The sequence below is a fragment of the Peromyscus leucopus genome, chromosome 3, assembly GCF_004664715.2.
Source record: "Peromyscus leucopus breed LL Stock chromosome 3, UCI_PerLeu_2.1, whole genome shotgun sequence".
Classification (NCBI taxonomy): Eukaryota; Metazoa; Chordata; class Mammalia; order Rodentia; family Cricetidae; genus Peromyscus; species Peromyscus leucopus.
The window spans coordinates 11,116,497-11,131,515 of record NC_051065.1 but is presented as its reverse complement, the minus strand read 5'-3'; positions in this window follow the sequence as shown (position 1 = coordinate 11,131,515).

Sequence of the window (15,019 nt, the reverse complement as noted above, 5' to 3'; positions counted from 1 at the left end):
AAATACTTAAAAAATCACATGTAAAGGTGAGAAATATGAAAGGAATCCCATACAATGAGTGAGAGATTAAGAAGGATAATGCGCCAACAAATTGGCTAAAAATGGTGAGTAAATATTTTTAAATGAGCTAGATAAAGGTAAATCAGTGAAAGTGAGGTTTTAAAACACACAAAAAGTTAAGAGCTCTAAATATCTGAAATAAATTTAAGAAAAGGAATTGCAGATTTGAAGTCCAGAGAAATAATGGGTTGTGTTTTGGCAGTGGTGGCGTGAGTCAGCAAGTAAGTCTCAGTGTGAGAGAAAAAGAAGGAACTACTGAGCTGAACAAAACCCATCCAAATAACTGTTTCAAAACATTGACATTGAGCAGTCTGATAGAGTAAATAGAGATGTGGTACAGAAGATTGGGAGTGTCCTTTATTCCTCTTGCCTATAGATGCTCATACAATCCAAAAGAGATGGATGTAATGAATTATTACACATATTAAGTTTCTGTATAGAAATTTTGTGTGTCAGACTTTTATTTATTTTTAATTATTTTATTTTATTAGATTATAATATAATTACATCCTTTTCCCCACTTCAAACCAACCCATACGCCCCCCAGCTCTCTTTCAATTTCATGTCTTCTTTTCTCACTAATTGTTGTTACATGAGTATGTGACATGTAAATATATATATATATGTATATGTCAATATATATATATTCTTTAATAAATAAATACTACTTGCCTAGTCTGTATAATTTTACCTATATGTATATTTTCAGAGCTAAGTATTTAGTATTGAATAACCAACTGGTATGCCCTTCCCTGGTGACAACTATTTCTCCTATTCTCAGCTTTTCTTAGTTGCCTATATTTCTTCTTAACCAATCAAAATGCAAGATGGTGAAGCCCAGTCTAAGGGATACATCTAAGTCTCAGAGATCATTGCAGAGAGGGCGCAGAAAGAATTTAAAAGCCAGAGGTCAGGGAGTCATCGGTAAGATTGTGTCTCCTAGAAATGTCAGAAGCAACACCTATGTCTTGTCAATGTGGCTGCTTAAACATGAGCTGAACAAGGTCCACAGCCATAAACATGCTAAGAAGCCCATGCAGATGAGGCCTCAACCCTACACAAAGAACTGTAGAGCTATTGTTAACATTTGAAGAGTAATACAAGAATCCAGAAGAAACAACAGTTGTGCTCATGGTCCCACATCCCGACAAATCCCTTCCTTCACTGCGACTAGCATTTAGTCCCATACCAATTACATTTGAAGAACACTATTTATTCAAACAAGTGAATGTTTATGTTTTAAATTTCCACCATCTCTGGGGCTAACTAAAGGATTCCAGATAATTTACTTTGATGTGCTTAAAATGCAAACCACCATGCACATTAATGTTGCTAATGAAATGTGGGAATCATCTGTTTATGTATCTTAAACTCCACAGATCCTAAATCTTCTATTTAAAACTACCTCCTATCCACATGGAGGTTATGTCTCCAGACAGGAATCAATTACTCTGCAACTCCCACGATTACACAAATCCTTGTTTACCTGAATGTTTTGCTGTCCCAGAATGTTTCTGATAAACAGCCTTTGGAGCCTGAGCTGAGTGTGCCAGTGTGCATTCTGCATCAGTGGAATGAATCTGCAGCACACCTGTCTCTCTGTTGTTACATGTGAGCTGCAGTCAGCACTCACTGGAAATATGAATCGTTGTCTTGTCAAAGAGCTAATTATGCAGCTCTTGTTTCATTTGCTAGTTCTTTCATTCATGCCTATGGATAAAGTTTTATGTGGAATTAAATATATAGTTGAAACTAAGATGACAATGAGGCATTTACAGAAAAATAAAATACATCAATTTAATCAACTATTTGATAACATGAGTTGTTTTTATTCTTCTCTCAGGCATAAAAGAGAGATGTTTGTTTGTGGTGATGATGATGCTGTTGTCTTACCTACTAGAAGACTAGTATGGTCAGTTACAAAGTCAAATAAGTGTATTACCATTAGGAAAATTTTGGACAACTGCGCCTCATCAAAAAATACAGAGAGATTTTAATTAGTGGAAGAACAAGATCTGAGTAACTCATATGCCAAGTCTTACTTCAAAGAGATACCACAGTCAATACAATGCTCGAAGGATATTGCTCTTTCATTATTTACAGCACTGGAGATTTTAAACAAGGGAATCGTAATGGTCTGGGGAGATTTAACCAGGTTCTTCTTCAGCAGCTGGAAACAGATTATAACACTGTGCAGACTTTCCTGCAAGTATTATTTTTCAGTAGACTTCTTATGTATTTCTATAACAAAGGAAGTCTGTCCTCTTTACTCATAAAAGACAATGGAGCAGATTTTTTAACAAGAATAAAATAGACATTGGATTCCTAAGTCATGGGTTATACTTTTTCAATATAAATGCATTTAGACACATTTAAGAACAACAACAACAAAAAACTCACAATTTTTGAGTAATATGACAACACTTCAAATCAAAAGATATGGGTTTTAATGAAAATGATATGAGTTATTCATGTAGTTACCAATTCAGGAAAGAAAATGAAACAAAAGTTTTATTAATTTCTGCACCAGATTTTCCATATACATTAAATATGTAATATATATTTTAAAATATATGCTATTACTTGCATTAATGAATTTGTTGTGAGATTGTAGCAGCCAGATCTGGCAAGTCTATAGTCAGTACAGTAAGTTTTCAGGAGAAGCTGGTTGAAAACTGTTAGCTAGAGGCTGATACTGTGTTGAGAACACATTCTTCAGTAATGAACTTAAGGCCTTTCAATTCATAGGAACAGGTCTAATAGATTATGCAACATAATCTTTACATAAACCATCTGATTCTAGATGGTAATCAAATCTACAAAATATCTACAGTGCCACCTCCATCACCATTGGACTGAACAACTCCTGTTTGGTCTAGTCAAGTTGATGCATACAAATGACTATCACCATTAGCTATATGCAAATGAAATAAACAAACAAAAACGCAAAACAGTTTTCTTCTTACACTTAGATAAGTGTTAGAATATATTTTATTTTTTGTTTTGTGTTTGTGTTTGTACGGTGTGTAAGTGTGCATGCATACATATGCATATGTGAGTGCAGGCTACAAGTCAACCTTAGGTATCATTCCTTAGGAACCCTCTACCTTGCTTTTTGAGAGAGCATGTCTAATTAGGATGAGAAGGTGTCATCAATTAAGCTAGGCTGGCTAGCCAGCATGCTACTGGGATTTCCCTCTCTGCATCCCCATGTTATCATGCTTGGCTTTTTATGTGCATGCAACAGATAAACTCTGGCCATTATGTTGCAAAGCAACACTTTATTGACTAAACCATGCCCCCCCACCACCATTTTCAATTAATAGAAGAAACTCACAAATCTGAATCCTTTAAATGAAACACAAAGAAATATGATGTAAAAGTTCCCGTTTGCCTAGTCATAGCATGGAATCAGCTTAGGTTTGAGAAAAATGCACTAACAAGGAATTGAGATTGCCTGGCCCTCCTCCTCCGTATGCCATTAACTCGCTGTAGGATCTTGAGTATCCACTTAACCCTCTGACCCTCAATTTATCTGTTAAAACAAAGACAGTTTAACAAGCAAGATTCTCCAAGAGCCACCACAAATTCGTCCAGTGACCAGGTGGAGAATATAAACAAGTGATGTGGACTGAGAATATGTAAATAGAGAGTTTCAAAGCCAGTTTTCCAAACAAATCACACTAGAGAATGAAGTCTGTGGTTTGCCCTTTCTGAGTGAAATGTTCTTTAATAATTTTTATAAGATATATGTAAAATATGCCTTTATTTATCATCCACATCAAATTTATTACTTTCGTTAGAGCAGTAAGGTGGACAGAAGGATATTTGTGTGATATTTTCTGCAAAAGAACTGTATTTTATGTGATTAAAAGGTGGAGAGAAGTGAAAGAAAAACTGAGGACAGCCTTGGGAGTCTATGAAACTGAATTCTGTGAAGGGTTTAAACCTGATTGTCTGCTATTTTCGATAAATAGTATCCATCATGATAAACACGAGTATTCATGACCTAACAACTTTTGCAGGGACATTTGAAAGTGATATTGTAACAAAGAAAGCTGTAGTAGTCTTTGCTGGATGTGCAGTTGAAGTGGAATGGCCATTCCTGTGAGAAGGAGGATCCTGCTGAGCACTGTGCTGACCTGCACATGTGAGGAAAAGCCACTTAGAAATGAGAGACTCCCTGCTTATTAGCCATGGATTGCTGGGAGTCCTCGAGCAGCAGTGAGCAGCTACAGACCTCACCTATGATCTCTATTGAAATTAAATTTTGTGGTCTCTTCTCATACAATTCTTTTCCCAAACCCAATTTGCATAATTTGGTATAATTTCAAATGATTGACATGAGTTGCTAATTGTTAGGGTAGTACCAAGACCCTTAAAGTAGCCAAGTCTCAAAGGCAAAGGTTAGACACCAGTAACTGGTTGTGTGGGTCGAATCGATATTAGTTTAATAATCTGCAAACTATGCAAGAAAATGTAATAGTCCTACATTACAAGGATAGTCCATCCACGGAACAGTTTATTCAAATGTATAATCTAAATAATTGAGTACCTCTGCATAAAATAGAGCATCCCTTCAAATGCAAACACCATTTAATGGATAGTTAAATCCAAATAGATGGATAAAAGATACCCGAAGGTAATTGGTTTGCTTTTGATTATTTCATTGATATCAATTTCCTTAAAGAGTAAGTCTGGACAAGGTAGGATTTATTGTCACAGAATCTTCAACTTGACAGGGCGTAGTGCAAAGATTCAGCAATGTTCTTCCACCTGCTACATATAAAAGCTGGATAGAAAGAAAATCCTGACAGAATGTTTGGTGTTATCTTCACCTAGGCTTCCCACCACAAATACTGGGTAAAATTTAATCTGTCTTCTGGTTATTTAATATTCATTGAAGAACTTGTAAGTATCCTACCAGACATCAACCTCCCTCAGCTCTTTGGATTAACTGGAGAGCATGAATTAAAACGAAGAAAACTAAGAACTAAGGCCCCGTTGGCTTGTTGACCTCTGTGTTTCTGCGTAAACCTCAATGTTCCCTGCAAGTGTTCTGCACAATCTTAAATTCCAGAGGACCCAGAGTGAATGAGGTGAAGATGATCACAGTCTCAGAGGGAGTGCTGGCATTGTGTCTATTTTGCAATAATAGTAGTCAAGGACATGGGCAAGTTCAAAGCTGCAAAGGTAAGAAAGGATGAAGCAGAAACAGAGCTGTGTTGTCTTCACTGAAGTTGTGTTCTTTCCAAAGCAGGGACATGAATACAGTAAGACAGTTGTTTACTGTAGAATTTATTTTAAACTGATATTAGTGGGTTACTGAATGATGCCTGTTTCAATACATGTAAACATGGTTCAATGTTCAAATCAGTTTTGGCATACCAACTTCCTCTGACATTTATCAGTTCTTTATGATGAAAACATTCAAAGTCCCTTTTTCTAGCTTTTTCAAATACTCCACAAGGACCAGTTTTTCATTGTCCCCTACGATATAAGAGCACCCTGGAAATTTTGGTTGTAAATTAGTACCCATTGAATCGTTACCTTTTCCACTTTTACCTTTTCCAAATGTTATTAAAAGTTAAATATTTTTGCATGTAATATTCAAAGATTTTATTCATTTTTATTGTTATTTTATTTTTATTTTTTCTTTATTAGACTAATAAACAACCTAAAATGTTATCATTTTTAATGGCCTTTTAATTATTGAGACTACACTCTGCCATTATCTATAAAATTTATTACAGCTTATCTCATTTTTTTTGTAGCCAATGAACTCAGGCTCAAAAATTGAGATTTATTACTCACTGGAAGATTTATTAAGGATATTGTTGTGTTTAATTGGTATCGCTGCATCTAAAAATAAAAGAATTATAACAGGGACCAGTATGATGGCTATCAGCTTTAATCTCAGCACTTGAGAGGCAGAGGCAGAAAGATCTCTATGAGTTCAAGGCAAGCCTGGTCTCTGCAGTGAGTTCCAGGCCAGTCAGGGGCACAGAGTGAGATCCTCTCACAAAATAAATGAAATAAAACAAAATATACTAGGATAAATCATGCTTAAAATTAGTGTTTAAGTATTCCAAAAATCTCATTATCCTTCCTTTCAAAATGAATGCTTCTGTAAACATTTTGTAATAATAAATGCTCATTCATAAAATGAGGAGCACTCTAAAGGGATTATTTTAACTTATGATAAAAAAGTATTTTGTACTTAGATGGGTGCTCTTTAAATTGAACTATTTAGCTTTCAAATTTTTCTTTTAAAATTAGTAAGCTATAATTAATATTTACATAATATTGATATTTTCTATTTTAAAACCAGCACAAATCCATTGAATACAATATGAAACACATAGAAATGTACAAAGAGATTAAATTTGTTTTGAGATATTTAGCTTAGTTCCCCACCATCACACTCTGTGTGTGTATGATGGCTGTTGGTGGTGGTATTTTGAGGCAAAATCTAATTAAGTTGTCTAAGTAACTCATTCTGTAGCCCAGGCAGGCCTTGAACTTGTGGCCTTCCTGCTTCAGCCTTCCTACTTACTGGTGTGCACAGCTAGATCAAACATTTAGATTTCTGATTGTTGTTTTTACACATAGTTCTATTGTCCAGAAGATATTCTGTAAGTGTTAAGTTTAGATTCAAATTTGAATGGATATTTTTAAAAATTGTATTCAACTGTCAAACTCTTCTTCAAACGTATTTTTTGGTGTGTGTGTGTGTGTGTGTGTGTGTGTGTATTATAATATATATAAATATTTATTTATTTATTTATTTATTTATTTATTTATTTATTTATTTATGTTTGGACAGGAAGAAAAAAGCTTCCCAAACTCTTGTCCATATATTGATGACAAGCTTATCTATCATGCTGAGTCGTTTACTGAGTAGGTTGCTCGAGGACATGGTCTGGGGGACTGCGGTGACGGCTTAGTTGGTGAAGCATGAGGGCCTGAGGCCAATCCTCAGAAGCACATGGTAGAATACATTTATAATTCAAGCACTCTGGAGGTGGACACAAGCAGATTCCTGGGGTCCACTGGCCATCAAACCTTCGGATGAGCACTACTCTATACAAATACACACACACACACACACACACACACACAGAGAGAGTGTGTGTGTGTGTGTGTGTGTGTGTGTGTGTGTGTGAGAGAGAGAGAGAGAGAGAGAGAGAGAGAGAGAGAGAGAGATGAGCTACACGTCCCTGCCAGATTTACTTATATATTTAGTAGCCATGTAATTCTACAGACTGCTGCTTGCTTTTTTTGACATACAGAGAATAAATATAGAGCCTCTTTCAGTGTCATTATCTGTAACACTGTGTCACAGGAGAAATATGGACCTCATCAAATTCTTCCCTATATTACTGTTGAATGTTCTAGATATTATGTATATCTGTGGCAAATAGGTTGCATGCTCTTTCATATGTGAATCTACAAGAATTTTCATAGATATGGTAATGTATTAACATAAAATGATTCATAATTTCCCATCTACATAATGACCAAAATTATGTTAATCACATTAAAACTTTTCTTGGTGCACTCATACTATTTTCCAAGATGATAACTTTTATTTCTTTGAGTTTCAAGTCTAGCAGAAACTAGTCACTTCTCTCCTGGCTTTGTTTCTAAAGTTGCTTTTGAGCAATTTGCAAAGCTTTTGTGGAGAAAATGTTGAAAGGGTTTTATTATCATTAATCTTTTTTGAGGGTGTGTATAATTCATCTCACTAGCCATCAGAATTCCCAGAAGGTAAATTACTCTAGAGATCTCTGTGCCCTCACACTGTATCAAATTGACCTGGTCCTTGTTTGCCATTTTTGTGTACTACATTGCTTATTTAACAAGAAACAGAATGATTGTAATTCTGAGAAGGTCCTTTGATAGTAGTTTTGACACTCTGCCTGAATAATGACCCTCATTATGGTGCTGGTGACGGGCTCTGAAAGAGCTGATTTATGAATATATCACAGGTTCAGTGTTGAGCTCCCTACTCACTTACTTCTGATATAGACTCAGATATGGACAGAGCCCTTTGAAATATAGAGAGACTGAGATAATTGCACGATTATGACCATTCAAATCATCTCTTTTCCTGACTTAACAAAGCTCTGCCATTTAATTTTGACTGTCTCCGAAGTTATTAGAAACCTTTGACAACATGTTTATTAGAAGAATGTGTCTCAGAGTAACTGCACCAAGACGTAGGTGGAAGTGGTTCCTAGTTCTCTGTTCTGAAGCCTTGGCTAAATTTCTATTGCAAATACTCATTAATGGCTGATGTGATAATAGAGTGTTAGAAGCAAGATTAGCTAAGAGCAAAAAGTCTGTGTCCTTGATAAAACAAATTACAAGACACTCTGTAAACACTTTTTTTGTGCAGAATGTTGTTGATTTATTGTTTCCTCTATAGTGATTATTTAAATAAATGTAGCTAATTTAGTTCATTTGCCAAACCGTATAATTTTATTCTTTGTGGAGGGGTTATATGTAAAAGCCTCAAGGAATCACATCCCCATTAATCTTTTCACAAGTGCAATAAATAAGTAAAGAGACATGGTTTAATTTTGCCAGTTAGAAGATATTTAAATAGCCGTGGTGGTAAACTGCTTTTCTGCTGTTTGGAAAAAGTCATGTGAATGCACTTTTGCTTGTTAATGGCTTTATTGAAACATAATCACAACAACAAATGCAGCACACCTGTTTTATTGAGAACACAGCAAACAAGGGGATTTTGTCTTCTACCTTAGTCTTCTTTTGGGAAAACATTGCTTACTTCATGTTTATCTACCTATCTGTCTCTATCTGTTTTAACAACTGTACCTGTACAATATTATAAGGAAATTTTTTTCAAAAAAATAATCACCCACCACAAGAGAGTGTTGTTTGACATTAATAGAAAAAAAAAGAGAGAGAGAGAGTGATTTATTTTCTTACATCAAAGCCTTTCCTGGCCATGAATAAGGAAACAGGTCTCCTTGCCATTATTAGAAGAAAGCTTGAAGTTGTCTTATTCTTAGCTTTTTCCTTTTGAGACTACCATCATCAGCTGGTTCTCGAGATTAAAAATACATAGTTACTAAGGACAGTGGTTGGAAGTTAATTTTAAATGAAGTCTGCTAATGACCTGAAGTAAATTTAATAGGGACCCTCCATTTCATAGCAAAAGCAGTCAGTTAAAACATAATAAGATTATTCTGAAACCTTTAAACAAAGTGATCAGATTGAATTCCATTTAGGAGGCTGGGAATTTTTTTTAAAACTGTTTTACATCTGTGAAGCCTTTATTCTTCATTCATCCACATATTTTTTGAAAGTCCATCTCTAAGGGGGAAACTGTGTGCCACCTCTGTAATGTAAATGTCATTAACAAAACAGGTTTTAGAGAAATTTCCATCACCTATTCCATGTATATATTCTGTAAAAAATTCAGAGGTGGCATCTCCATCCTTTGCTTTTCTGCTTAAATAGGCTGCCTACAGAAGTACACTGAACTGTATGAAAGGATTTTAGAGCATAACAAAACCTTCTAGACCTTAATAACTGTACATGACTGATCTGTCCTTTCTAGCAAGGTTAACCACTTCTCCCAAGGAGTTAAGTGGCATATAAACTATTGTTCATACCATTTGTGTTAACAGTATAGGATGACCTCAAATACCATCGTGGCCATACAAGGTACCTGCACTATGCATTTATCAACAAAGGAAAAAGGACCACAGGGGCAGATCTGAGTGTAAGTGTATTAGGACTCCATAAGGATAAATGTCTAACCTCATTCCACAGCAAAAAGTAATTACTGAGCCATTGTTTCTATATTGTTAATATTTTTTATGGTTCTTTAGAAATATGTGCTATTTAGTTCCTGAGTTGACATCTGTACTGTATTATATTTTTTACAAAGCACCCAGATGAACATGGAAAGCAATCAAATAACTGTAAGATCATTTTGCTGTTACAGGAAATCAACAGCAGACATAAAATATAGAAAAGGGAATAGTTTAAATTTAGTAGTTAATTTTATACTTAAATTATCTAATTAACAATAGCCCAAACAGCCAAGTTTTAAAGCTTTATTCTTTCAAAAATTACATGCTCCAATTTGAGTGTATCATTCTTTCTTATGTATTCACAGAGTCCAATATTTGTGTTTTTATATTGCATCAATTTTTTCTCCGTATGCCTTCCTTTGCCTCTGAAATAGTCTTACTTGTTCTATATTTGCCTTTATGTGTGTGTTACTAAGAAAGACAGGAATATTAAGACACTTGATTATACTCACAGAGACACACATGTGGTATTAAGAACTTAAGACAAATATTAGTAGCTCCTCCAGTAAAAATTACTGAATAGCACATAAATAGAACAGCATGCAATGAAAGAGCATATTGGATAATCCAAATACGCACATTTTCATGTTCAGAGCAAAAATAATAGTTGATTTCATAAACAAACGCTATTAGAAATTGACAGAGTGAGCAACTTAGCCCCTTAACTCATCAGACCCGTACTTTCTCCTAATGATTTCAGGTGCTTACATTAAGGCCTCATCTTCCCAGATAAGGGAATAATAACAACATTTGTATCTTTGCAAGAAAATGACAAGGCCCCAGAAATTTCCTAAGTTTAATTCCTAATCATATCTATACTTTGTGGTGTTTTAGAGAATGCAATATATAACTGACATTATATATTAAATAATATTTATTTTTGCCAAAATTCTAGTAAAAGTAAGAGAAAGAGAATCAATCATCTCTAAGGATTAACCTCTTGACAGGTTACCTAATCCTGAGTGGTCAGCTTCAAACACATGTTCATATGAGCAACACTGAAAGAATTCAGCAGGTTGTATTTATATATACATGTGTGTATCTGTATGTATGTATATGGAATAATATAATGGAAAAATAAGCCATAAATTGGAGGAGGAGGAGGAGGAGGAGAAGTAGAAGGAGAAGGAGAGGAAGAGGAGAAAGAAGAAGAGGAAGACAATGACCAGATGTGCATCATGAACATGCAATCATAAGGACTTTGAGATAAGGAGCATGGAATAGCAAATAAAAGAGCTATGTTACATGTATGAGGGGAAATATTTATTATTATGCTGAAAGGAATTAACTACTGGCAAGGGGAAGCAGGAAATTTCTGAAAGCAAGCACAATGTACTCTCTGAGGATGGGATATTTCGCCAAATGTTCTTTCCTCTATCTTTTGGAAACTATTTTACTTGTGCTTCTGCTTCCAGATACACATGAAAAGCACAAAAGAGTATGGTTCTTTCTTTTCTCTAGCTAGATATGTGACTGTCCAGCTGGGATGTCTTCAACAGGAGCCTTCTGAAAATAAAAAATCTTTACCATCTTTCCCCAGTTCTTGTCACCTTTTTTATTTGACACAATTCAATTCAATTCAGTTCACTATTTTATTAGGTGTTCCTTATAGATCAGCACAGAATATATATACAGTACAGAAATAGCACATAGAATGCAGGTAAATTTGGTTAATTCATAAATTTTACACACATAAAACAGTGAGCAGGGACAGGGCCATACAAAAAGACACATGGTTGAGATTTTGAAGACTAATCAAGAGTTTTCACATCACCAAATGGAGACAAGAGTAAATTCCAGACCAAGTGGCAGATATCTGGGCCAGAACCCTATGTTTGGGAACCTGCAGTTAGGACCAACATATGGAACGAAATCAGAAAGTGTAGAGTCAGTGAGAAAAAAACGACACTAACAGTGAATGCCAGGACTCTTCCCATGAAGAGAACTTAACACTTCATCCTACAGCTAAATCATCATTAAAAAATGCTAAGCAATGGCATAATGTATATTTGTGTTTTTAAGAATTAATTGAAAACTAAAGTGGAGAAAGAGCGGAAAAGAAGCAGAGATATCAAAGAGACAGTAATGGGAAGGGAAAGACAAGGTTTAAGCCATCCATTCTTCAGGGATCAGAGATTACAAGGAGATAAAGAAAGAGAATAGACTGTTAACATTCAGGAGATTGCCTCTATTCTGGTAGGTTCTTCCTACTCCTTATTTTGCTAGAGCGTGCATCTCACTTTGTTAGGACAGATTTGAAACATGGAAGATGAGCACAAGGTGATCAGATCTGCTTCTTCACAGAGTCTAATGAGCAAAGATCCTGTTGTTATCCCCCCCATCATCCTCTGCTGTTTCTTACATTTCTCTGTGGACTGCTTTTTTATGGCCTCCAGTTTAAACTATACAATGTGAAGGGCCACAAAGATGGGTCTGTTAGTAAAGTATCTGCTGCTCATGCATTAAAACCTGAACTTGGAGCTCCATCACTCATGCAAAATCTGGGTGTAGTTGTCACCTGTAACCCAAGCACTAGAAGGGAAAAGACAAGGGGATCCCTGGAGCTCACTGGCCAAACAGCCTAGTCAAATTCATGAGCTCCAGGTACAGTGAGAGACCCTGCCTCACGTAATGTGACAGAAAGTATCTAAAGAAGATTCTCAGTGTTGACTTCTGGCCTCCAAGTACATGCACGCTCGCGCATAAAAAACAAAACCAAATTTTAAAAAGGAGATGAGTCTGATTGATAAAAGTTATGTTAAGACATAGCTGACCAACTTGTGGATAGAGAGAGAATGAGATAGAATCTGCTTGTGTCACTAAGAATGTCTTGAAGGGAAATATTTGCATGTTTGCTTCATTATGGTAACACGAAGTGGCATGAATGATAAAGGTCAAAGTCGTAGGAATAAGGAATTACACCCACAGTGACAACTACATCAAAATAACTGTGGTGGTGTACAAACAAAAATGTTCTTCCTTCACCTGGAAGAGGTGCTACCACTCCCAACAAGGAGCAAAGACAGTGGTAGTTTCTGGGACAGAACAATGGTGCTTACATGTTTTTTCTTTTCAATAATTAATAAACCAGACACTTAAAGAAAGTTTTGATGATATGAATGATTTGTAATACTAAGGCCTTTTTGAAGCCAGAAGAAGTCTCTGAGAGGCTGAATGTGAGAGATGTATAGAGCTAGAAAGAGATCCCTGACTAAATTGGGGTAGGTGTGTTCCTAGGATAAAAAGGCAGGAGGTGGAACATGGTCAGGCAGGGCTGGTGTTTAATCAGAGAAGTCGCAGCATCTCTATATCAAGGAATATGTATTCTACAAGCACACAGTTCTCATGCTTTAGAGAGATGTTCTGACTGTTGAAACTTTAGAGTGCTGATGTTTTGATTTGATTACAGAGCTCAGAATTTTCCAGAGTAGAGTGTGCTTAAGGTAAGGTGTGTGAGCAAAAGAGTGAAAGAAAAACATTCAGGAAAATCGGGGTTTTTTTTCTTCTTTTTTATTGTTTTTTTTTTTCATTCCTTTTGTTTCTAAATTTGGGGATTTTTTTTTTTATTATTATATATACCAACCTAGGCTTGGACTGGTCTCAACCTCCTCATTGCTGGGATAAGGGCATGTGCCGTCACACTTGAAATTAAAAGTAAATAAATAAATGAAACTTTCACAATGTAATGATTAACACATAGTTTAAAATTCATATAGAAATTGATATATTTAAATAATGTGTCCATACTTTAACTGAAATGTAATTGAAATGTACGTAAAAAGTTTTAGCTCCCCCCACTCCCACTCCATGTAATTACAGCTTGTTTTAAGAATGGGGTAAAATTTTCTCTTCCTGTATTCTACATCAAATGCAGGGAAAATTTCCAGCCATCTCCTAGCAACCCCTCCACTCACCAATGCCACTGATGGAGTGCCTCCATGCGTCATCATTTCACATTCTCATCTTTCATTTACATTTAGAGAAAATTAACCTTCGTTCCCTAGTAGAGACTTGGCTGCCAGAAATCATGTGCTAAACAAAGAACTATTTTCCCTCATCAGGAAATGAGCTGCTGCCCCTGCTATTATCTGGACCTTGGATAAGTGCTCTGTTCCCTAACCGCCCACTTTGCTGGTGGCGGTGGAACTGCCCCTAGGGCTGCTGTAGGGTCAGCTGGTTGATGGCCTGTCTTTTTTCCCAGGTGTCACTGCGGAAGGATAATCCTGAACTCCGTGCGATTAAAGAGCCAGAGCTTGCATTATTGTGTTTTCTGACTTTGTCTCTGGAACTCTGTAAACTCTGTGAGAGCAAATCCCACAAGGATCATTTAAAAGGGGGTGGGGGACCTTTTGAATGCATTTTTCATTTTCCTCCACAATAGAATATAAATGCATTTCTTAAAAGAACCTTTAGAAATGCTGTAGGTTGCACAATGAGGTACATTCTTCTTCTATTCTTTCCTGGCATAACTTTTTTTTCTCTGGTACACATTATTGTTATTGACAGCAGTTCTAAAGCCTGTAAAATAAAAAGAAATTAAACAGTGAATCAATAAAGATTAGCTATTTTCTCCAGATTACTAGCTTATCATTCTCATAATTGCAATAATGGTTGCTGATGGAAATTCTATTTATGTGAGTCATTTTATTCTTGTTATTTACTATTATTAATGTTACCATTATTATCTTCTTACCCTTCAGTTCACAAGATGTATCTTCTCAGTGAATTTTAATTCCAGGAGCTTGCTATTATACTGTACATAATCCTATCAAAGACTGTCCTTCATGCAACATTTTCAGTGATATATTATCCTAGAGACCATTAATGAATGAGCCTCATATCTTACTAATACTGTTTTAGATACTATTTTTATTAATTTCCCCAGCTGTAATTCTTCATACCCTACCTGTGTCTGTCTCCTATTAAAGTTGTGTTTTCAATTTTTACGTGAAGATTTCAAAGGGAACCATTAACTTTGTCTTTAAAATGGATTTTACTTCAGATCCTCAATGATTACATTATCATAATGCCCATGCTTTGTTCTCCTATACTGTTAGCAAGTTAATTTTCACAGTTTTCCTTTACTTTGGATTCCAATTTTATGTTAACAA